The sequence below is a fragment of the Phyllostomus discolor genome, chromosome 2 (assembly GCF_004126475.2).
Source record: "Phyllostomus discolor isolate MPI-MPIP mPhyDis1 chromosome 2, mPhyDis1.pri.v3, whole genome shotgun sequence".
Taxonomy (NCBI): Eukaryota; Metazoa; Chordata; class Mammalia; order Chiroptera; family Phyllostomidae; genus Phyllostomus; species Phyllostomus discolor.
This window is the reverse complement of record NC_040904.2, coordinates 155,931,693-155,954,944: the sequence shown is the minus strand read 5'-3', so window position 1 is coordinate 155,954,944 and position 23,252 is coordinate 155,931,693. Positions and strand designations below refer to the sequence as shown.

At 42.0% G+C, this 23,252-nt stretch overlaps 1 protein-coding gene across 1 annotated transcript in view; it reads right to left on the bottom strand.

The window, feature by feature from the left end:
• Positions 1-23,252, bottom strand: part of PPM1H (protein phosphatase, Mg2+/Mn2+ dependent 1H) — a 243,245-nt gene that overhangs the window by 149,174 nt on the left and 70,819 nt on the right. The window lies entirely within an intron of this gene.

Here is a 23,252-nt window from a genome sequence, read left to right as displayed (position 1 = left end):
TTTTGTGTATTAAGTGACTGCAGATAGAGCTTGGGTTTCAGCACCATTTTCTTATTAAGTAATTAAGCAGCAGCTAGAATAGATTTCCCGAAAGAGCTCTACTTGATGTGCCATTGGCTGTGTTTTCTTTCCAAAACATCAACAGTGTCACAGTCAGTGTCAGAGTGAGTGTGGAGGATACAGAACTCAGTGGCAGGGAGTGAAAAGATGCTTTTTTTTAAAAAAAGGTAAGATAAACGAAAATCCCCTCTATAAGTGTGCTGTGCTCCACTGCTGTATTAACCTGGCTGTGCTCCCTCCTCACCAGTATGACTGTCTTTAAATGACTTCTTTTTTACTTTTAAATTCTGAAAGAATTATAGATTCAGAGAAAATTGCAAAAATAGTACTATACAGATGTACCCTTCCCCCACCTTTCCCCATGGTAACATTTTACATAACCACAGCATAGTACCAAATAAGCAACTGACACTGATACAGCACTGACAACCAGGCTGCAGGTCTCATTCACATGCCAACACATTTTACATAAAATGGTCTTTAGTTTTGAAAACGGTATAGATCTCCATAAGCCAACACATACATGCCACAACCAAACAGGAAACAGAGCAAATTGAGATCTGAGCACCACAAAACCTAAGGGAGTGGGATTCAAGCACTCTTGCACCAAACCTTGGGATTCTATGGAGGTGTTTCATACCTTTTGACATTTACTTTAAATTTCTTTTTTTTAAGTATAAGTATTTTGGGAAAAAGGCAACAATCTGAAAGTTCATTCCCATCTGTTACATGTGAACACATGTGTGCCAGTTGATTTATTTTGGGCAGCCTTGGCATACATAATAAGCCTTCTATCCTTCCTCTTTAATTGACCAGTATCACTTGATTGGAAGAACTCGGCCCAAATGTAGGATGGAAGATGGGCAGGTCAGATCTGCGTGTCTGCAGAGAAGCCTATGGGGTTGGTCCAGGGGGTTGGTCCAGGGGGTTGGTCCAGGGGTTGCAGTGGGAGGTCTTAAGACGCAACACGCACTTGACTGGAGTTTCCCTTTTACATCCACCCTGAGAGAACCAAACCAGGCAGAAGGAGGTTCAAAAATACCACCTGCCTCTTCTTAGTCACTGGTACTGACATCCAAACCAACACAGTTGGCATGGACTGTTTACTGAATGGGGACGTTACACCCCCATGGTCTCCCACATGAGCACCTTCCCTAAAGACAGCTAGGGAGGGGAGCGGAGGTTCGGCTGGGAAAACCAGTTCGTGACAACTGTCCCCTCCATATTGTCCTTGGTACAAGAGCCTAACTGCTATTTCTGGAACTTCACGTCACACTGACCATTGCCTCCTAAACTTATGCTGTAGTCAGGTCTTTTTTTAAACCAAAAAAGCATCGCTGATCTCCAATAGCTACGTGCCAGGCTGACTCATCTGCCACTGCTGTTTTCCAAGTCAACAAAGCTGCTATAATTACATCAATCACGAAGCACTGTCCCCTGAAAGTGCTTTATTTTTTCTCTCTTTCAGTGGATATTATTAAACTCTGGAGTGGACCAAACTTCAGCACAAGACCCTAGAGACTTCATTTTACGTGCAAGTAAACTGGGGCCCTGGAAGGCTGTGACTCGCACAATGTCACACGGCCGAACATGGCAGGGCTGGGGACACACTTCTGAGGTCCCAGTGCTTTCTGCTTCAGCTCTCGGTGGTGTTATTTTCCTATTGGGTGTCTATTCCCATAAGCCCATGGTGCAAAGGGCTGTATTGCAATAGCTCATGAAGCTGGAGAACTACAAAGGAACAATCATGAGTGGCCTCACTTGACCATTTCATGTTGGATACAGCTTGTGAGGGACACTAATGAAATAGTGCAAAGTCAGAAATGGCAACCTAGTGCAAAGACAGGGGTCCCAACCCTGTAAACCTGTTTGGTCTAATATCTGATTATTATTCAGATGATAAAGCCACAGTAAATTAAAGACTCTGCCTTTTATTTTATTATTACTTATTTTTTGTGGGGGAGGGGGAAGAGAGGGAGAAGGAGAAGGAGAGAAACATTGATGTGTGGTTGCCTCTCGCATGCCCCCTACGGGGGACCTGGTCCACAGCCCAGCCAAGTGCCTTGACTGAGAATCATACCAGCGACCCTTCAGTTCACAGGCTGGCACTCAATCCATTGAGCCACACCAGCCAGAGGCTAAAGTCTCTGCCTTTTAAAAAAAATGTAACTCCTACCCCATACTTTATATTATTCAAATTCCTTACACCATACAGCTTTAGGAGAAAAGTCCTGATCCTTCTCAGTTTACCCTGCTTTGAAAAGCTTAACCTCTAGCAACTTACTTATTTGATTTTGTTCAAAGGCAAAGGCTTTGTTTACTAAATGTAAATGAACCGTTTAATTACATATAAATTGAGGAAAACTTCACTTCCCAAGCTAAGGAGCATCATGCTCTCAAAGATTTGATAGTTTCTTTAAATGTAATACGCAGCTGCATCGGTAGCGACGCTCCCTCTCGCCCTGCGCTCCAGCGTAAAGTCAGCACTGCTTGAGATCAACAGGAACGACTGTTAGGTGTGCATCCTTTCCCTGAACAATACCTACCCATGATGCTTAACTGTAAGACTTTTAAACAAAACCCTAGTTTGGTGGCCTTATTTTCCAACTTCATACAAAGCATGAAAACGGCTTCTCCGACGTTAAACCGAGGTAACAGAGCACAGTCGCTGAGAACACAGGCTATCTCCCCAGCATCTAGCAACAGAGCAGTTGCTCAATAAGTGTTTGTGGAACGAACGAATGGAATCAGGCAGGGATCAGTTCTGCTACTTCCCAGACATGGAGCCATAATAGCGTCTTACATTTGTTGAGAACTAACTATGTGGCTGAGACTGCTGTTAGCATTTAACATTTAGAAATCTAACTCATTTAATCCTCTTGTCAGCTCTACAAGTTAGCCAGAGTTAGCCACCGTCACTCTCCATTCTATAAAGACAAGTCACAGCTGGCAAATGGGAGAGTGTTCCGTCAAGTAACTTAACTTCAGGAAACCTCAGTTCCTTAGCAGTACTTCATGTATTAAATTCTGGGAGTTGCTAAGGGGTGAGTGTGTGTGCATGCGTATTGAGAAGGGGAGATTTTAGAAATCTAAAACCACGAAGAGGGTGACTTTGTAATTTAGGATTAAAACTCAGGTGGGAGAAATGTTCGAGGATGAATGCGAAGGGTAACTACTGTCTCTTAATACAGAAAGCTAACATCCAGGTCTCTCCACTCTTAAAAAATCATGACACATTTGCCCTGGGAGAGGGACACAATGCAAAGTTCCAGTCATTAACAGACTGTGTTAACCTACTGACCTACACTCAATTGAACCAAAGCACCCAGATTTTTTCCCTTGTAAAACCAGGTACACACAGAATTCTAAGTACTTGGAAGTCGAAAATCCTCTGTGTATATCAGATACAGCTTGAAGCGACGGCCTGGACACAGAGATGAACGTGACGGGGACCCGAGATCACAGCAACAGCAGAGCCTATTCAAAAGGAGCACGCAAGTCACTCTACGCTCCTGTCATACGCTTGCGAGTCCTGGTTTTCCTTCTTTCATTTCGTGAAATACCCTAATCACAAATTTTTAAAAAATCAACCTCACCTGAGTTTTAGCAGAAAAGTCCTGCCTTTCATTGCGATGATTAAATTATCAAGTTATCTGCCTTCTCATCGGCTCAAAACCTTAACTACAAGGACATTCTCTGACAAGGACGCATAGAGCAGGTCCTTCTGACTAAAGAAAGACAAGTAATAAGTATTCTCAAGTAGTGAGCTCTTGTCACAATGGCCACTGGTTCAGGCCACTGGTCCAGAGAACTCACAGTGGAACAGGTTTTCAAAAGGATTTAGAAAAGATAGAGGACTATCTGAAAAAGACTGTCAGAGGACAGTCACAGCTGACGTTTTGAAGGATGTCTGTGTGTCATGTGCTGTGCTAAGCATTTGGTGGGTGTCAAGTCCTTTGTTACCGCCCCCTCCCCGGGCCCTCCCCACCATGAGGTACTTGGCAGAGTGAGGAAGGCACAGACGGGGGCGACGGTCACACAGACCTAGTCCAAACTTGGTCTCCACTAATGACTACCTCTAGCTGTGTGTTCTTGCCCAAGTTGCTTTCTCTCTCTCAAATGGGAATGGTAAAGTCACACCTAACCATAAAAAGAGTTGTAAGAATTAACTGATCTGGCATGAAAAGCATTTAACAGTGGCTGGCACATAATGAGCACTGCACACATATTATTAAATAATATTATATCAAATATGAAGCTATCTACCTGTTCTGTTGGGCCCCGCTAACTTTCCCCAGCCACACTGGCTTAAAGAGCACCTCCCCCTCCCATCTCCACCAGTACAGGCAGGCACAAAGAACCTCTGGGAGGCACAGCGTGACACTCCTTAGAATGCGGACCTTGAGCAAGGCCACCGCTGCTCTGAGTCCTCTTCTCAATGTTATTGCAACATGCAACCCACACACGTGAGGGTGATCGGTGCACAGGAAGGGACTCACACAGTCAGGAACGTGCTGCTTCCAGATTCCTCCCCAGAGCTGCCGGCAGATGCTGTGTCTGGGCCCCGAGGCTCCCGGACTCAGAAGCTCTGGTCCCAGACTCACCGGAAAGGACCACATAGAGAATTATATTTGGTTTAATTGGGTGGGGTTTGCTGTTGTTGTTGTTGTTATACTGCTTTATTTTTAAAGAAAATAAAAACCTGGACAGCTGAGGCTACTAAAAAGTTTACACTGAGTGTCAATACTTCCAGGCAGCAGGAATGACTCAAGGTAAGAAAAGGAAGTGTTTTATAAAGGTCATGAGGGGATAAGATGTGCTGATTCAGGTACAACTGAGAAGCAGACAGCAGTAAGGCTGTAGGGAGAGAGAGAGAGGTGGTAAATGAATCATTTATGGAAGACCAAATAAGCTATCAATTATTAAAATTCTCTTTTCTAGGTAACCTCTTAGGCAATGTGTCTTGTGATTCTCTGAGATGGTTAATGACCACCCAGATGGGCTGGAACCAAAGGACAACTTAATTCCTAGGCCCAAGGGAGTTAACCTCTCTTCCTTGGTGCACTGGAAAACCACAGGTCTGACTAGGACCCCAAGCCTTTAATAACAGCCATCAGCAAAAGCAGGCAGACATCCATCAAGGATAACAGCTTCTCCCAGACAGTTTCAGCCACGTGGTTGAAAAGGCAGGATAAACACAGGCCGGGGAAAAACCACATAACTGCGGGTCTGCTCCCGTCACGCAGACTTACTTACACCTCTGGGTCCCGGGCCCTGTCTGTGGCTGATGGAGGGACGTGACCAATCAGGGGCTGCAACCTGGGGCAGCAGGGTCCACGTTCAGCCCATAGAGAGGTTGCTATTTTTAAACTTTTGCCCCAAAAAGTCTTTTTTAAGGTGAATTACTTACCAATACTTACAAATTTGGATATTTACATTAAAAAGATCTTAACTTTTCCCATTTCTCTTGAGAAGAGAAATGCATCACCTGTCATACTCTTGTGTGACAACATTTAGCTGGACCCGAGGGGAGGCAGTCCCACCGGATATGAAATGTCTTCCCTAACTCACCCCAGACTTGGCTCTGTCCACATCCACCATCTACATAACCAGCCTGGCCCCAGAGGCATTTGATTCTGCAACTGTGCAATCAGGTCTCTGTGACTTTAATCAAGAAAACTATTAGATGAATAGCATATATTCACCATATTGGTTGAAATAATTATATTAAAATATTCATTGTGTAACTCAATAGGGATTAGCCAAGTCTAGGACATGCTTTCTGCCTTCAAGGAGCCCAGAGTCACCGATAACAGGGAGACTTCCTTACAAGTAACTACAGTTTGCTCAGATTGCTGCCACGCTCGAGGTGCGTGCCACAAGGGGTGTGAGAGGAGGCAGGGGATGAGGCAACTCTGCAAAAGTGTCACAGATGAGACTTCTGGTGAAGACGGAGGTGCAGGTAGACACGCTTCGCCTCCTCCCGCAACCACAGAAAGAATCATAACTATTTCTCAAAACAAATAATAACCAAAATCCTCAGAAAATCAACATGTGTGCAAGTCCAACAATCAAGGACTTAAAGAAGCCGCATTCATCCAGACAGGTAGGAGGGGCAGAGACTCCGAGAAAGGCTAAGGCACAGAGACGCCATGTGCTCCGTAGAGGGGGCGCTGGCAGAATGAGGTCCTACTTTCACGTGTAGCAGATAAAAATCGGGAGGGATACCTTGGGAGCAAACAATCCCAGCTCCAGGCTAGACAGCACAGCCCAGGTTTCCAGAACCCAGAAGATAAATCCCCATTACCTCTGGCTATAAAAATCAGTGGAGGTTGGGGCAGTGGAGGAAACTACTGGATTTTCAGGAGAGTGCATTTAAAGGGCCTACACGAACTTAGAACATAAGCAAACCTACTCATTCTGGGAATTAGCATCAGAGCAACAGCTGGAAGAGTGCCAGTCACATACTGGAAGTGGGTAAAGTGACTGGAAATGGGGTGAGTGCCAGGTAACCTCAAGAAGCCAGGCAGTGGCATTGTCCCCTCTATGATCCACAAAGCAGTGAAGCAAGTTGCCACACCCTGGCGATTACCTAAGGTTCCGCGCTCCGCTCAATTTACAGGTGCCTTTTACAGGGAGTCAAAGCAACTCTACCTAATAGACAGAAACAAACACAAAGAGGCTGCTGAATTGAGGAAACACAGAAATATGGTCCACATAAAAGAACAGAAAAAAAAACTCCCAGAAAAAGAACTAAACGAAATGGAGATAGCCAACCTATCAGATGCAGAGTTGAATACACTGGTGATCAGGATGCTCAATGAGCTCATTGAATACAGCAAAACATAAGGGCAGAAATGAAGATTATACTTAGTGAAATAAAGAAAACTCTACAGGGAACCAGCAGTGGCGAGGATGAAGCAGAGAATCAAACCAATGATTTGGAAGACAGGAAGGAAAGAACATTCAATCAGAACAGCAGGAAGAAAAATAATAATAAAAAAACCCAACACAGATAAGCTTAGGAACCTCTGGGACATCTTCAAACATACAAATATCCAAATCATAGGGGTGCTAGAAGGAAGAGAGGAAGAGCAAGAAATTGAAAACTTATTTGAAAACATAATGAAAGAAAACTTCCCTAATTTGGTAAAGGAAGCACAAAGAGTCCCAAACAAGTTGGACCCAAAGAGGATCACACCAAGACACACTGTAATTAAAATGCCAAAAATTAAAGCTAAAGAGAGAATCTTAAAAGCTGCAAGAGAGAGTTACCTACAAAGGAATTCCCAGAAGACTGTCAGCTGATTTCTCAAAAGAAACTTCGCAAGAAAGAAGGGGCTGGCAAGAAGTATTCAAAGTGATCAAAAGCAAGGACCTACAACCAAGATTACTCTATCCAGCAAAGCTGTAATTTAGAATGGAAGGGCAGAGAAAATGCTTCCAAGACAAGGCAAAGCTAAAGGATTTCATCATCACCAAGCCATTATTACACGAAATGTTAAAGGGACTTATTTAAGAAAAAGAAGATTAAAACCATGAACACTAAAAGGGCAACAAATTCACAGCTATGAACAAGTGAATCTAAAACAACAAACCAAGAAAACAAGCAGAACAGGAACAGAATCATAGATATGGAGATCATTTGGAGGGTTATCAGCTAGGAGAGGGAAGGGGAGAATGGAGGAAAAGGTGCAGGGGTTAAGAATCAAAATTGGTACAAAATAAACAAGAAGCTGTCAAGAAGAGTCTAGGAAATGGAGAAGACAAAGAACTTATATGCACAACCCATGGACATGAACCAAGGGAGGGAGACTGCTGGTGGGAATGGGGCTGCTGGTAGAGGAGGTCAAAGGGGGGAAAATTGGGACAACGGTAATAGCATAATCAGTAAAATATATTTTTACTAAAGTATCACCGATGAGGTGGCATCATGCTCAGTCGTGCGGAATAAGGGAGGAAATCAGCAGTCAGAGAAAAGATAAGAACGGGCTCTCCAAGCTTGGGAACAGCCTGCGAGAATTGGGTGATGTGAACTTGATAAAGAGGGGATGGATGTGACCTAAGTGCAGACTTGCTCAGGGATCTACATCAGAGCCAGACCAGGAATTTCTATCGGAACTTGATCCTGTAGAGCCCATGAGGGAAGGGAAGGGTCTAAGAATGCTTAAACATAGCACTGGTATGATCAAAATTATTTAGGAAAATAAGAATAGTGGCCTAACGGAGGATTATAGAGGATAAATGACAAAAGTAAAGAGATCAGTTAGAGTCTCGTGTAAGAGTCCTGGTGACAAAGAGGCTGTGAACCAATCGATGGCTCTGGGTGGAGAGAAGAGAGGGTTTGGGAGGAGGTGAATGAGCTGAGTCAAACCTGCTTGATGTGGGCGGTGGGGCGGAGAGGAGCAGCGAGGATGGCTCTCAGGTTTCTATTGGCAGAAAGAGCTGATGAGAAACACTGGTTATACAGGGAGATGAGGAAATGAAACAGGTCTTGAAGGTAGGCAGTTCTGTGGGATGAGATAATGAGCTGGGGTTTAAGTCAGTGAACAGAAAGTTCCACAACTCCAGAAATTACAAAGGCAGTGACAGCCAACTGCAGCTTAACTAGACCGGCGAACTGGCTCCCGGGCCAAATCCCAGCCACAGCCTGTGTTTGTATGGCCCGAAAGATAAGAGTGGTTCTTCATTTTTCAATTGTTGGGAGAAAAAAAGTCAGAAAACTATTTCATGAAAATTATATGAAATTCAAATTTCAGTGTCCATAAAGTTTTACTGGAACACAGCCTCATTCATCCATGCCCATTCTGTCTATGGTAGCTTTCTCGGTACAATGGCAGAGCTGGTAGTTTTGACATGGACTGTCTTGTTCACAAAGCCTGTACTATGTACTAACTACACCTTTACAGAAAATGTGTGCCAACCCCTGAACTTAACAATTGAGCTGAACTCTTTGACCTGTCTCTGTCCAGAAAAAGTCCAGCCATTGTTAATATAATGAGAATGGTTTGTGTGACATGGCTGTAACCTGGCAGCCAAGGAGAGTGGACTGGAACGTGCATGTGTGAACAATGACGACTTCACTGTACTAGTCAGTGGGGGCAGTCGATGCCATCAAGAGAGCGTGTGTACTGTGTGGCCATCGCATCAAAAAGACTGAGTAGAACAATGAACCTGCATCAAGTTTTGTGTTAAGCTTGAACATTCCTCCACAGAAACTATTTGGATGATTCAGAAGGCCACAGCGATGGGCAACTGGTGATTTGCAGCTTTATCACAACAACGCTCCTGTTTATGCATCATGTCTTGTGCAGTTTTTTGGCAAAAACCTCAAGTCACCCAGGTGACTCAGCTCCCCTGTAGCCCAGATTTAGCGCCCTGTGTCTTCTGGCTTTTCCCAAAACTAAAAGCACCTTTGAAAGAGAAGATATTTCAGACCATCAGTGAAATTCAGAAAAATATGGTGGGGCAGCTAATGGTGACTGTGGGAGCTGTGTGAGGTCCCAAGGTGCCTGCTTTGAAGGCAACTAAGGTGTCATTGTCCTATGTACAATGTTTCTCAGATCTTGTATCTTCTTCAGTAAATGTCTCTATTTTTCACATTACAGGGCTGGATACCTTCTGGACAGACCTCATACTTTGCTGCTAGCATACAGTGGCCACTGATAGCATCTACCCACCATACTAATATCATTAAATAACTTAAGATCAAAAAATAAACACTAAAGATCGAAAGAAAGTACAGTGTTGTCCTACAGCTCTCCCCACACATACGACAATGTTTTCTTCTTCTTATCCACTGCTTAGAAATGAGTTTTTAACACAGTAGAGATAAAACTCAAACACTGCCTCTGGGCATTTCCTTTCAGTTACTGTCTGGGTCCTCTTGTGAAAACAATTAATATCACCAAAGTCCAACTTCCGTATTCAAGTAAGGAAGTCTGCGCATTTAAATACGGAAGTCTGCGTTCTTTCAGAGGCTGGAGAAATTCCCACTCGAGGCCACAGTGCTCCTCTGTTGGGGCCAAAGTGAAATGAAAATAAAGGCCTTCCCCCAAAACATTTTAAGGTTGGTAGTTTTACATTAAATAAAGCAAAAAAATACTTTTTGTCGGTTCAGAACAATATTACTTGCATGTAGCCGTCAACTTCTGTTGGCAGTTAAGGGGGGAAAGGCAATACGCTTGAAGCTCCCGCATTTCTAAAGGTAAGGTTTCCTTTCCTTCTTCACCACAGATGTATCTGTACCATCAGCAATGTGAGAGATGCGTTTTTTTAAAAAACAAAGTGAAAGACAATTTCAAATGTGTAATTTAAAAAATATGCACTTTAAAAAGCCTGAAACTAATAAAATGGAAGCAAAAGACAAAAGATAATCTCAAAAGATATCAAATAAAATAAATAAATTTTAATCAGCAGTTTCTTTGAAGAAATCCAGCTACAACCTTAGCTTTTCCCTTGCTCTGGAACAAAGAAAGTTTTGAGCAATCTAGGGCTCTGACATTTTCCTTTTTAGCCTTAAAGCACTGGTGGCAAACACAAGGCCCACGGGCTGAATCCGGCCCAGCACCTTGTTTCTTCTACCTGGCGGCAGCACCGAGCTCTTTCTCCCTTAACTCTTAAGGAGTAGTTACATTTATACAGTCCTAGAATTACCTTCAGCCCTTTGAAGGCCACTGTGAAGCTGATGTGGTCCAGGTGAAAATGAGTCTGGCACCCCTGCACTAGTGCCTCAGTTTCTCATCAGTAAAATGGGAATGGTGAGCTAGCACTACTTTCCTTACTGGGTAGTTATCCAACTCTTGGAAAACCAAACCGTTTAAAGCACAGTGCATCTAACAACTTTGCTAATGCTTGTAACCCTGAAATGAAGATTGGGTGTCGTTATCCTCATTTTCTTCATTTTATTGGCCCCAACAATATCACAGGCAAAAGCATTCAGTTAAATATCTGAGACAAGCCATTCTGGCATTTTCCCATAGCAACTGAGGTTTGAAACAATGCATTGTGCTCACAAAAACAATGCTCTTGTAATTAGTTGTACAACAACCTATAAATAGAACACAGGTATCGCCAGCAGGAACTGTGATGTGTCACGTGGTTCCAGCACTCCAGCCGCTTTTCCCGAGGCAAGCAGAGTGTTACTGCAGGTGTACATAAGAGCAATACTTAGTTTCCCCCTCATTAATTTAGTCTTTTTTTAAAAAACACATGGTTTATTTTAACTGAAAACAATCTGCTTTGGAAAATCCTCACCCCTGTCAACACTAACTTGTAGAGAAAGTCTTTTCTTGTTTCCAAATTCAAGCCTGAACAATACAAAAAATAGCCCTTTGGAAGCTGGTTGTTATCTGATCTAACTTTTTTTTTTTACCTTTGTGCTCAGACCCAGGTCACATCTCAGTTAACTGAAATCTCCCTAGTTTATAAAGAAAAGAACGAGCTAGTTTCAACAGAGGCCTCGGAAGGGCCAGTGTGGATTCCATTTTAGGCTAATTGATCCCTCCACCCTCAGAAAGCTAGAAGGTACAGTGAGACTGCTTTGGCCCTGTAGAAGGAAAATGTGCAGCAAGTATGTAATCTATTTTAAACTGGATGTCCAATATTATCCTTAAATAAAAAGAACAAGGCGGGCTGCCGATAATACTGCAATGAATCAAAGACAGGTATGCTCCCTGATGCTGTTTACTGACTCTGGCCGTGCTCTCCGCAACCTCAAATCACAAAGGAGTGGGCACTCAGGCAGTGTCGGCTGAAGGAATGAACAAAGGACGTGGGTGGACGAGAGTAATGACTGAGTTCTAACCCTGCCTATTTGCTTCTTAAAGTATAAAAGCCATCAGTTGGCTTCAAAGAAAATCAGTCGACATTCCAAAGGAAAAACAGATTTCATAACAAGCGCTACAGAACCCGGAAGCAGGGCAAGTGAAGGGAGCCCCAGACAAGTGCGGCAGAGCAGGGGCTGACGTCGGAGGCCAGCACCTCTCTGGGTGGAGTTGTCATCTGAATTCCACTGTCCGCCTACAGCCCAGGACTCACTCGGTGGCAGTGCTCTGCTAACAGGGAATGCCTACCAACAAAAAGGGCTGGGAGGGCCGGGGCAGCTCTCCTCTCAACACTGAAACACTGCTGTGCAGCAGGGAAAATCCAGAGGCCTGAGGGGGACCCAGAGGTAGCAGACAGGCAACTCTGACACCATCAGTGTAAAGCAGCACTGCAAAGCAATGAATTAATTCAAAAAGTGGGAATTCTCTTTCTTGAAATGTCCAACAGCTGGTTTGTCATCATCTTTCATGGATACTCTGAGGATCCCCACATTGAATGCGAAGACTCTAAAAATTATTTTCCAACTGTTGCGTCTATAATTCCTCCCACCCTCACCTCCAGTTACTGCAAAACCTCAACTGCCTTCAGAGCCAAGACTCATTTACATGGAACACAGCCTTAACGCAGTACTTGTCTTGCTCAGATAATTCTATGATACCTGCTAAATCATATTTGACTTACAGCAAATTGAAATGGAAACACGATTAACTGAAACTTCCTATCCCAACCAGTCATTCAATGTGGGGGCTGCAAGTGAGCCTCAAATACTGCTGTTCCCTGAGGCTCCCCATCTGGCTTTTCTTCCTGCCCAACTTTCCCTGGGGGCTCCTCTCTGTTCCCCAGGCTGCATTTAAGACCTAAGCACTAAGCACTTCAACGGTCACATCTCCAGTACAGATCTCCGGGGTGTCTGGCCTGCATTTCTGACTGCCTCCAGAAGACCTGCATTGCATACTGCACAAATGCAAGCTGCCCAAACTTGTATTCATTTCTCCTTCCTCCTGCTATCTACCTCTGTCTCTGATACCATATTCCTTCTGGTATTCCTGCCTCAGTGGATCAAGAATTCCAAGGAACACCCCCTGTCCCAGCCTCTTTCTCTCACCTACATGTGGTCAGTAGGTCCTCCTTCACAACTATGACTACAATCCTCCATGTCCCAAGCCTCATTCAGGACTTCATCACATCCCCCAAGCGCCACTGCATAAACCTCCTCCCTCGTTGCACCCCCAGACACTCAATAAAGCTCTCACACAGGGCCAGACTGACCCTTCCCGATCATGAATGGCCCCGTCTCTCTCGTCATCTCTCTCTTCAGAGACTCCAGTGATTTTGGATTAAAATGTAAACTCCTTTGCTTGCCACACAAGGGTCTTCATGATCTGGCCCCTCTCCATGTCCTCAGCCACCCCGTCTGCTCTGCTCACACCCTCTGCCCACAGCCATAAAACACAGACTGTGGTTTATGGAAAGTGGTGTTAAATGCACAACCGCCTCACACAGGTCTTTCCCCTCTGCCTAGAATGATCTAACTTCCTCTTGTCTGACAAATGGCCCCCTGTTCTTGAAGTCTCAGTTTAAGCACCATTGTTTTAAGGTTGCTTTATTATAGTTTTTAAGCATTAAGTAGCTAGCGGACACTCTGATAAAAATGACCAGAAACCTGGACTAGTTTCCTAGCTCTACCACTTACTAGTTGTGTGACTTGGGTAAGTTTACTTTCTAAAACTCAAGATTCTTTAGCTACCCACTTGGGGTACTGTGTAGATTAAGAAAATAAATGAACAGGAACTCCTCAGCAAAGACCTGGCAGAGACATGTTGTATCTGTTCAGACTCCCATCCTTGTAGACATGGTGTCTGCCTGCTACGCTCCCCCAGGGCACTCGTACAGCTGTTCCCTGGCCACAGCCGGTTTGTCCAGAGCTGGCCACCTGACCCTAGTTGAGCCATTAGGGCCGTGCCATGGAAAATGAAAGACAGAAAAAGGTACGGGGAAGAGAGACAGAGACAAAAAGAAAGTAAGCAGACTATGTAAGAGAATCTCAGTGGAGTCTGAGTCCCTACCCTAGTTCTAACTGTTCCCAAGACCCATTTAGCCTTGGAACATGGGGTAACCCCAGTATCCTATAATAAATTCCCCTTGGGTGGCTGTCAATTGCTGGCCGAATCTATCAACACGCAACTCTCATACACACTCATTTGTACTATTATTATAGTAATAAGTATGTACCTGAAAGGCAGAGGTAGAATCTTACTTGATTTTGTATTCTCAGACTAGTGTGGAACCTGACTTACACAGCAGGCAGTCAAATATCTACTGAATGAAAGGCTGACTTTAGTTCTCCCCTAAATAGGAACTTGGGGTTAAAATTCTATCACAAGCTAAAGAACCTCTGGATATCTGTCGTAAATGGTAAAAGAGACACCTTTTAAAAAAGCAGCAAAATTTTGACAGTTACAACCAAAATGAGGCCCTGAGATAGACTTCCAAGAGTCACTGGTCAGGCATACACAGTCCCCTCAATGTCTTTGACTTGTAATTATAATTAGCTGAGCTAATCAATGTTTATTGGGAGGACTTTTTTAAAGCTGTAGTCTATGATTACATAATATAAACTGATATAGAAAACTAGTCCTGAAGCTTACCGTAAAGAGAGAGTAAAATGTTCAGTCATTAGAAATTTAGCAACCAAGAAGAACTAGTCTCTCTTCCCAACCATGACCCTGGACACAGAGGGTCTTTCATGAGTCTCGGAAATTGCTGGAAATTCCACATACTTGAAATGAGCTGTTTACCTTCTTACTGCATTTCAATCTAGAGAATAAAATAGATCCCACTGTTCTGGAGTCCTGGCTATTGTAAGAAATAGGCTCTAAATGGCTGAGAATGAATTTTAATAGCGGAACCAGGTCCATGATGGAGGAAATCAGGAGGAAGAATTTTTCTTCATAAACAGGGTCATGAGCCTAATTTTCATTTCATTACATTTCTAAATTGCACGTATTTCTGTATGCTGGTTGCAACATATCCTTTCTGCATGGCCACTAAGTATGAATTAATCAATCAATAAAAATAGTGCGAAATTCTTACATCCTACATTTTCAAAATACTTTTTAACTTACTAATGCATTTCTAAAGAGCTATAGTCCAGAAAGCTTGTGAAATAGATGACTGATTAACTTAATGTACATTTCAACCAAAACATGAGACCCTCTTATAGGCTTAACTGGAAATTTCACTAAATCATAAACTAATGAAGCCCAACACTGAATAACTACAAATGACACTGTTTCTGTGAAAAGTGACATTTAGAATTTCAACCTCTGTTGTTTATAATAGTTTTCAACCTTTGTGTACCTTCAAGTCCTTTACTAAATCATTGGGTCCCACTCCCAGAGATTCTGACTCAATAGATTTAAGGTAGGACCTAAAAAAAGCCCTCAGGTGGTGGTGATTCTTTTGACTCTCTAGGGACACGGAGCAGCACTGGCCTGGATGACACACAGCTCCTCCGGTGAGGCCAGGGACTGGAATTCCCTTCAGTGGGGGAGGAGGCACCCTGGGCTACAGAAGAGTATGTGATACTCAGTGTACAAGCCACTGGTGCTGGTTAATATTGCTGGAGCCAAAGCTCAAGAGGCTTCTAGAGATGGAAAGGGGATCCCAGAGAAGCATGGAGTTATTATGGTGGCAGGAACACGAACTGGAGGTGGGTTGCTGTGAGTGTGGCAGGGACATGATGGGAGCCGTGGGGACCCTCAATGAGTGAGCTGAGAATAAGGGCCTGGACAGGGCTCTGTGGAGTAGCTGGCTGCAGGGGGAGTGGGTATGCACAGTGGTGGCTGAGAGTCTACCACACAGGGGACTTACGTTGGAAACAGCTGGCAATAAAAACAGCATGGTAAGAGGAGGTGGAGGAGGGAAAAGCTGCCCCATGGCGAAAGTGGGGGCAAAACAATGGGGTGAAGGGCGTTCTAACCACGTAGCACATCGAACCTGGAAGGTAAATCTTCTGGGGGGTAACTATTCTCTTAGCAAAGATAATTATACACTATTTTTTCCCAAATTATTAACTACAAGATACTTTTCACTATTAAGAAAAATGACTAATATAATACTTGTGAATACTTTAAAACTTAATTGTACATCATTTCATTTGAGCTCCCGAACAGTAAGGCAGATGGGAAAGGTGTTATTTGTCCCATCAAAAACAAAACTGAATCCAGAAAGTTGACTAAATAACCTGGGTTCACACAGCCACTGAGTGGTAAGGCCAAAGTGAGATCCCCATCTGACTCCAAAGTCTACCTCTGCAACTCCTCTGCGCTGCAGAGAAAGGAAGCTGAAAGGAAGTTCCCAGATCCGGAAGGAAAACCTGAGTTCTGCTGGCATCACTGTAAGCAAGGCCATGAGGAGTTAAGGGAAAGTGTCAGGTGTTAAGAAAAGGTCAAGTGTCTACCAGATCTAGCATTTAAGAAGTTGTTGGTAAGGACCATATAAAATCCAAAGCACTAAAATACTCCTCTCCCAGAGAAAAAAAAAGTTGTAAGGTGAAAATGCACTAAGTCTGAGATTCAATTTATTTGTCTCCAAGGAAGTATTTCCCTTGTCTGTCTTGTTTATGAATAAGCAAAGAAAAAAACTTAGTATCACATCCATACCTCTCCATAAACAGACTTTGGCTCTAATCCACAGGGAACACCATCAACTGCTCTGAGAGGTGCTCCCAAATTCCAAGAAATTACAAAGAGCCATTTATAGAGTAACCTGAACAACACATGACAATTTTCAATAAGCTACAAGCTCCAAAGCTGTATAGATGTTTCAAATTTTTAATGCAGGTGTGACTGTAGTCAGAGACTTACAGATAATTTATAGTTTTGCACTTTCATATTACTCTTTTGAAACTCAAGACTTAACTTCTGGTAAGCAGAAATTTTACTGAACATTTTGTGAACACAAGTTTTTTGTCATTGTTGTTTTAAATCTGCATCGTTACGCAATCCTCAGTATACAGGTAATGAAAGAAAGCATTATTATACTGTCTTTTGTGTAAGAGAAAAGAACATGTACACTTGCAAATAAAAACACTGAAAGAACACACTAGGAACTAATAAGAACACACCTGCAGGGGCTATGTGTGGGAGGGTGGGGTAAAGAGAAATATGGAACTACTTTTCAAAGTATGTGTATGTTTTTTTAAAAATTATTTTGACTTTTGCAAATTAAATAAAAAATGAGAACACAAACCATATAGTTGAAATCGAATTCAAACTGTATATTAGGTTGGTAATAAAATCATACAGGATATTTATTGCAAGTGGCTTTTGAACAAAGGGGATATAAAGGAAAACCCTCTGCAAATTTTTAAAAAAATCTGCCCTGCAGTTTTTCCATTAAGCAGAAATATTGGTACTGAAATTTTGCAACTATGTTATGTATATTAAGATACAGAAAACATCAGTGTTATTTATTATGACCCAAGATTTTTAATGTAAGCCAATAAACATAAGTTAAATTCAAGTTAAGAAAAATCTTATGTTAAATTTGAGTTGGAAATATCAACCAGGAACTCAATTGTAAGAACACAGATTTCATAACTCTGTCCACCTTAAGGCCCCGGTAGCAACGACAAGCAGGAGTGTGAACACTCCAGGCACCCAGACCAGGGTCTCTAAATGCCATTCCCGCTGAAAGAAACCAGGCCTTCTGGGGAAATGGCCTGTTCTTGATATCAGCCAGTAAAGTACAAGGTGCATCAGAGGCAGCTTTTTGAGCTGGGAAGCAAAGATAATAAGGAGTTTTAACTGGTTAACTTTTGAGATAATCTAAGCATCAAAAAGGAACAGATTTTTTACACAGAAAAAAAAATCCTAAATCCACAGTGAACTAAAAAAAGAAAAGAAAAAAACTAATATTAAAAATGACTATTATGCTAGAGACTTATTTTGAAAATTGATAATTAAAGGGAAATTGAATGATAATGCTGTATTTTTAAGAAACAACTGTAAGTCACTTCTAGTTAATAAATAAGAAAATCTTTACAGAAAAATGCCATAAAGTATATGGAATAATTACATTAGAAAACAATTATTTGGCAGCACCAATGATATAGCTGGTTTGGGGAAAGATCATCAACGATGCTAAAAACTGTAGGTGAATGACTACTGGCAAAGCATGGTGCCTAAGTATCACCTCAAGAACTATAGGCTCATTTTATTGGGATAAACACACCTTTACAGGGCAAAGATGGGATGACTAAGTGACCAAAAATGTATGAGTGGGGCAACCTGACATTATATGGCTCCTGCTGTGATGTGCTATGAAGCTCACAGTGTCACCAATAAAGTGTTCTCCCCACTCTCACCTAGCCTTTTGGCATACATTCCAGTTTATGGAAACAAAGGGGATGGCAAATCTGGTTAGACATCACAAGGAAATGACAAAACATAGGATATTTAGTAGACGACTAGTTGGGTGCCTTCAAAAAGTCAACCTAATAAGAAAAAGCCATAAAGAACACAACTGGTATAGTGGGAAAAAATACATTTGGACCACTCACTAGATATTTCTGAATTAATGGGAAGGTTCCTGTGGTAATAATGATTTTGTGCCAGGAGAATGAGCTGTTCTTAGATGATTCCAATGGAAATATTTAGGGACAAGGTATTTTTTAAAGATTTAGAGGAAACTGTATATATATAAAGCAATCAAGCAAATTGTTAATAAACTGGGAATCTAGGTAAAAAGTCATTTGGGTATTCACTGAATCAGGCTTTCAAGATTTCTGTATATGTGTAATGTTTGTTAGAATAAAAAGTTGAGAAAAGAGTCTATATTCTGCTTTAACCCTCTGAGGAAATGAAAACTTTTACAAATGCATACAATAAAATGGGGGAAAAAACCCTAATATGCAAAACTCAAGATAATGGGAAAAAGAACAAAATGAAAGATCAAGGATGGAAGGGGTTTAAACGCCCATAGACTTACTATAGTTTACACACACTCAAGTGAAGCCTCTTTAGTTCCCTGGCTGCCACACCAGAAAGGAAATCACGGTCACTGCCACGATCTCCCATCATCTACAGGTTGTCAGCTCTTAGGGAAACCAGAGCTGGCTCAGAAGGAAATTTCTCTGCCCAGGGTCTTCCTATGGGAAAGACTTATTGATACAGGGAACATTCTCACCATTGTTCCTACAACAAATACAAGGGGGAGGGAGGCGATTTCTCCTGCTGTCTGTCTATCTGAACTAAGCAATGATTCCAAAGTCAAGTGCGCTGAAAGCCTGAGTTGGGGAGTAGGGATGGGGCGGGGGGGGGATAAGGACAAAGTCCACAGAGTATTTACAGAAATGAACAGGCTGCATATCATTCAAATTAACTTTCACAAATGCCATTTGGTCCAGAAGGACTTTTGATAAAAATCTCAGCAGCAAACAACAGGTACTGGCAAGGATTTGGAGAAAAGGGAACCTTTGTGCACAGTTGGTGGGGGTGCAGATTGGTGCAGAAAACAGTACAGAGGTTCTTCAAAAAATTAAAAATGGAACTGTCTTTTGATCCAGAGATTCCACCTCCGGGTATACATTCAAAGAAACCTAAAACACTAATTTAAAAGAATATGTGCACACCCCGTGTTCACTGCAGGGTTATTTACAGTAGCCAGGCTATGGAAGCAGCCCGAGTGTCCATTAATTAATAAGTGGATAAAAAAAGTGTTGATACATAAACATGATGAAATATTACTTGGCCACAAAAAAGAACAAAAATCTTACCATTTGTGAGGGCATGGATGGGTAGATTTAGAGGGTATTATGCTGATGAAATCAGTCAGAGGAAGACAAATACCATACGATTTCCCTTATGTGTGGAATCTAAAGAACAGTATAAACGAACAAACAAAACAGACTCACAGATACAGAGAACAGGCTGATGGTTGCCAGAGGTAAGGTAGGTTGGGGAATGGGTGAAAAAGGTGAAGGGATTATGAAGTGCTAATTGGCAGCTACAAAATTGTCATGGGTAGTAAAGTACAGGACAGGGAATATAGTTAGATATATTGTAATAAGTATGTATGGTGCCATGTGGGTACTGGAAATATTGGAACACAGTAAATTATGATTGACCAATATGCTGTACATGTAAAATACAAAATAATATTGCATACATACTGTAATTGAAAAAAAATTAATTCAAAAAAATCTGGGCAGCAAAAAAATTGAGCAAACAAAAATAAAAAGTTCATTTTCTGTTTGTTGCTCATGAATAGAAGTAAAATTGATTCTGTATGTTAAAGGAGAACTAGATCAATATTTTTAAAAAGCTAAGCAGCTCAGTGTTTAGTCTTATATTGCAACAAAAATGTGTAGTGCAGAAAAATAAGAGTCTTCTGGGGAAACTACTGTATTTTTCAGACTATAAGATGCCCCCCCCCCCATTTGGGAGGAATAATGGTTGTTAATGCTGTTGTTAAGTTTTGTTTATATTTACATTGGTAAAATACTATGTTATTTATGTTATTAAATATTTTACCACCTTTTTTGCTTCAAAAAAAATTTTTTTCCTATTTTCCTCCTCTAAAACCTAGGTGTGTCTTATGGTTCAAAAAATACGGTAGATAGCCTGACAACTCTTACCCTAATGAATGGCCGGCCACCCCATTGCCCATGCCAGAGTTCTTCTTTAAAACTCTTCTGGTCTGTTTTAAAGAAGAGCTCCTGTAACCCCAGCAGGAGCTAGATTCTAGAAAATCCTAAAGTCCAACACAAAAAAGCAACATATCCCAAACTTCAATCATTTTTTATAGGCTTCACAATTTTGCCTTATCCACATACCACTTTTATTACTTCAGGTGTAGGGGAGGAGTGACCTTGGGCAAGTTACTGCCAGCTGGTTTCCCTACCTAAAGATGAGGATAATTCAGTACCTAAACTCTCAGTGTTACAAAGATTAAGTGAGCTTTATAACAACTGGTAAACAAACGCCTGGCACACTGTAGGATCTATAAGAGACATTTTGATGACCCACTTGTTTTTAAGGTACATTCATCTAAGAACCACCACAAAATTTCAGGTATCTTGTGGAAACTTGACTTTTAGCTAACACTGAGATAATGGGCCTCATAATTTTGTATTTATCAGAAATAGGTATTTGTTTTTCTCTCTTCTGAGGGGTAGGATGATACAAAAGCAGTATCAAATACTTAAAATCATTTTTTTAAGTACTTGTGTTTAGAGAAAGGAGGAAGATAGACCTAAATCTTGTAACGGCCGTGAGCTGACACCTGCAGCCCCGACCCGCACGACAGTGAGGGCTCTGTGTAAGCTCCAGGGACCAGGCATCCGCTGAGCAAGTGCCGCTGCCTTAGACCAACCACGTCCAGAGTCGCATGCAGATGAGAGGTCAACCAAAGCCACTGTGTTTAGGATGCTCTGGAAATATATCCCTACACATAACAGAAAATATAATGATTCAAGTCAATAGCAGAATAAGTAGGCCTGAAGCCAGGGTGACCAGCTGTCTTGGCTTAGCCCTCCAAGTCCTGCCTCATCAATTCCTATAAACCAGGGTGGCAGCTCTCTTGCTCTTAATGTAAAATATTAACCCAAGACCAGCTTATGGGTTACTGCCCACATGGTTATTTCAGCACAGCAATCCATGTCACCTTCTCGGCTATGCTAAGGTATTAGGTTGCCTAAGAATTATGTTGTCTTTTCTTTAATTGGGTGTATGTGATCTCACATGTCTACATGTTCATCAGAGCAGCATACCAATCAGGCTCAAAGGTGTGGGAAAGTCTTTTGAAATCATGTAACCCTTCCTGCCTCCAACTTCAAAAAAGACACAAGCTTCATATGTGTCCATGTACATGCACCCACAAGTGTGTGGGAGGTGGGGATGGATGTAGGGGTGGAGAAAAAAGGGGAAGAGATGTCTTATGTATCACAGCATCCCTAGCACCTAGCAAAAGGATTGACAAAAAGGACGGCATCCAATATTTAGCAAACGAAGAAATTTAGGGATGCTACTAAGATACTAAATATATGCAATATAACTCCTTCCAGTGGTCTGAAGGTCTCCTGGGTCAAATGTGTATCCTTCCTTCCCTGGCTTTGGTTGAGAGTGCAGGGAGGAGCTGCAGTGGCTGGTGCGCCATGAGAGCAAAGACGCCTGGTTTTGCAGCTGTTACCCAAACGATCCTAGTTGTTGTTTTTTTAAAAATTATTTTATGACTATACTTATCCCTGTAACAGGTAAGACTATAAATCACCCCAAGGAGATAAAATCTGATGGTAAAAGGCTTCACAAGGCTTTACAAGTGGCTCCAGATGGAAAACTCTCTGGAAGCCTTTATGACAGCGCCTCAGGAGCACAGGGCCAGCCACTTCTGGCCTGGGTTCAATGCTCCTGCATGTCAGGGCTTTTTTCTTCTAGGTCCTTCATGATGAAATTCAAACGCATCGTGTTGCCGCCATCAAAGGTCCTCCTCATCCTCTCTTTTCTTGCTCCTTGTATTGGGTTGGCCAAAAAGTTGGTTTGGTTTTTCTCCTGTAAGATGACTCTAGTAGCACTTAGTTGTCTTTAACTTCATTCGAAATGATTTTGTTAGATTGTATTGTGACAGCTGTCATATCAGTGTGCATTTAAGAAACAAAACTTATCAAAATTGGTGAATTGTGTAGTCATTTTGATATTGAAGATGGAAGAAAATACACATTTTCAGCATATTATGCTTTATTATTTCAAGAAAGGTAAAAATGCAACTGATACGCAAAAAAAAAAAAGATTTGTGCAGTGTATGGAGAAGGTGCTGTGACTGATGCAATGTGTCAAAAGTGGTTTGCAAAGTTTCATGCTGGAGATTTCTCGCTGGAGGATGCTCCATGGTCTTCTAGACCAGTTGAAGTTGATAGCAATCAAATCAAGACATTAATTGAGATCAATGTTATACCACATGGGAGATAGCTGACATACTCAAAAGATCCAAGTCAATGAAGTTATTGGTGAAAATGAAAAAAAAAAATGTGTGTTTTATTTTATGAAAAAAACTAAATGAACCTTTTGGCCAACCCAATTCTTTGCCTCTCACCCCTCTGAATTCTACACAAAACGTATATGGTACATATTACTTCTATTGTGCTTATGGGAAGGCACACTTAGCTCCCCTTCAGGAGGGTTTCACCATGGCAGGCATTTGCCCAGCAAGATGCTTTGCATAAATACTGTGTTTACAGCCTAATCCATTTATCATGAGTCTCCAAACTCCTTTCTTGGATTTCATCTTACCATTCTTTAAAAGTAAGTCCCAGCCCCAACTGGTGTGGTTCAGTTGGTCGGGTGTCATCCTGCAAAGTGAAGGGT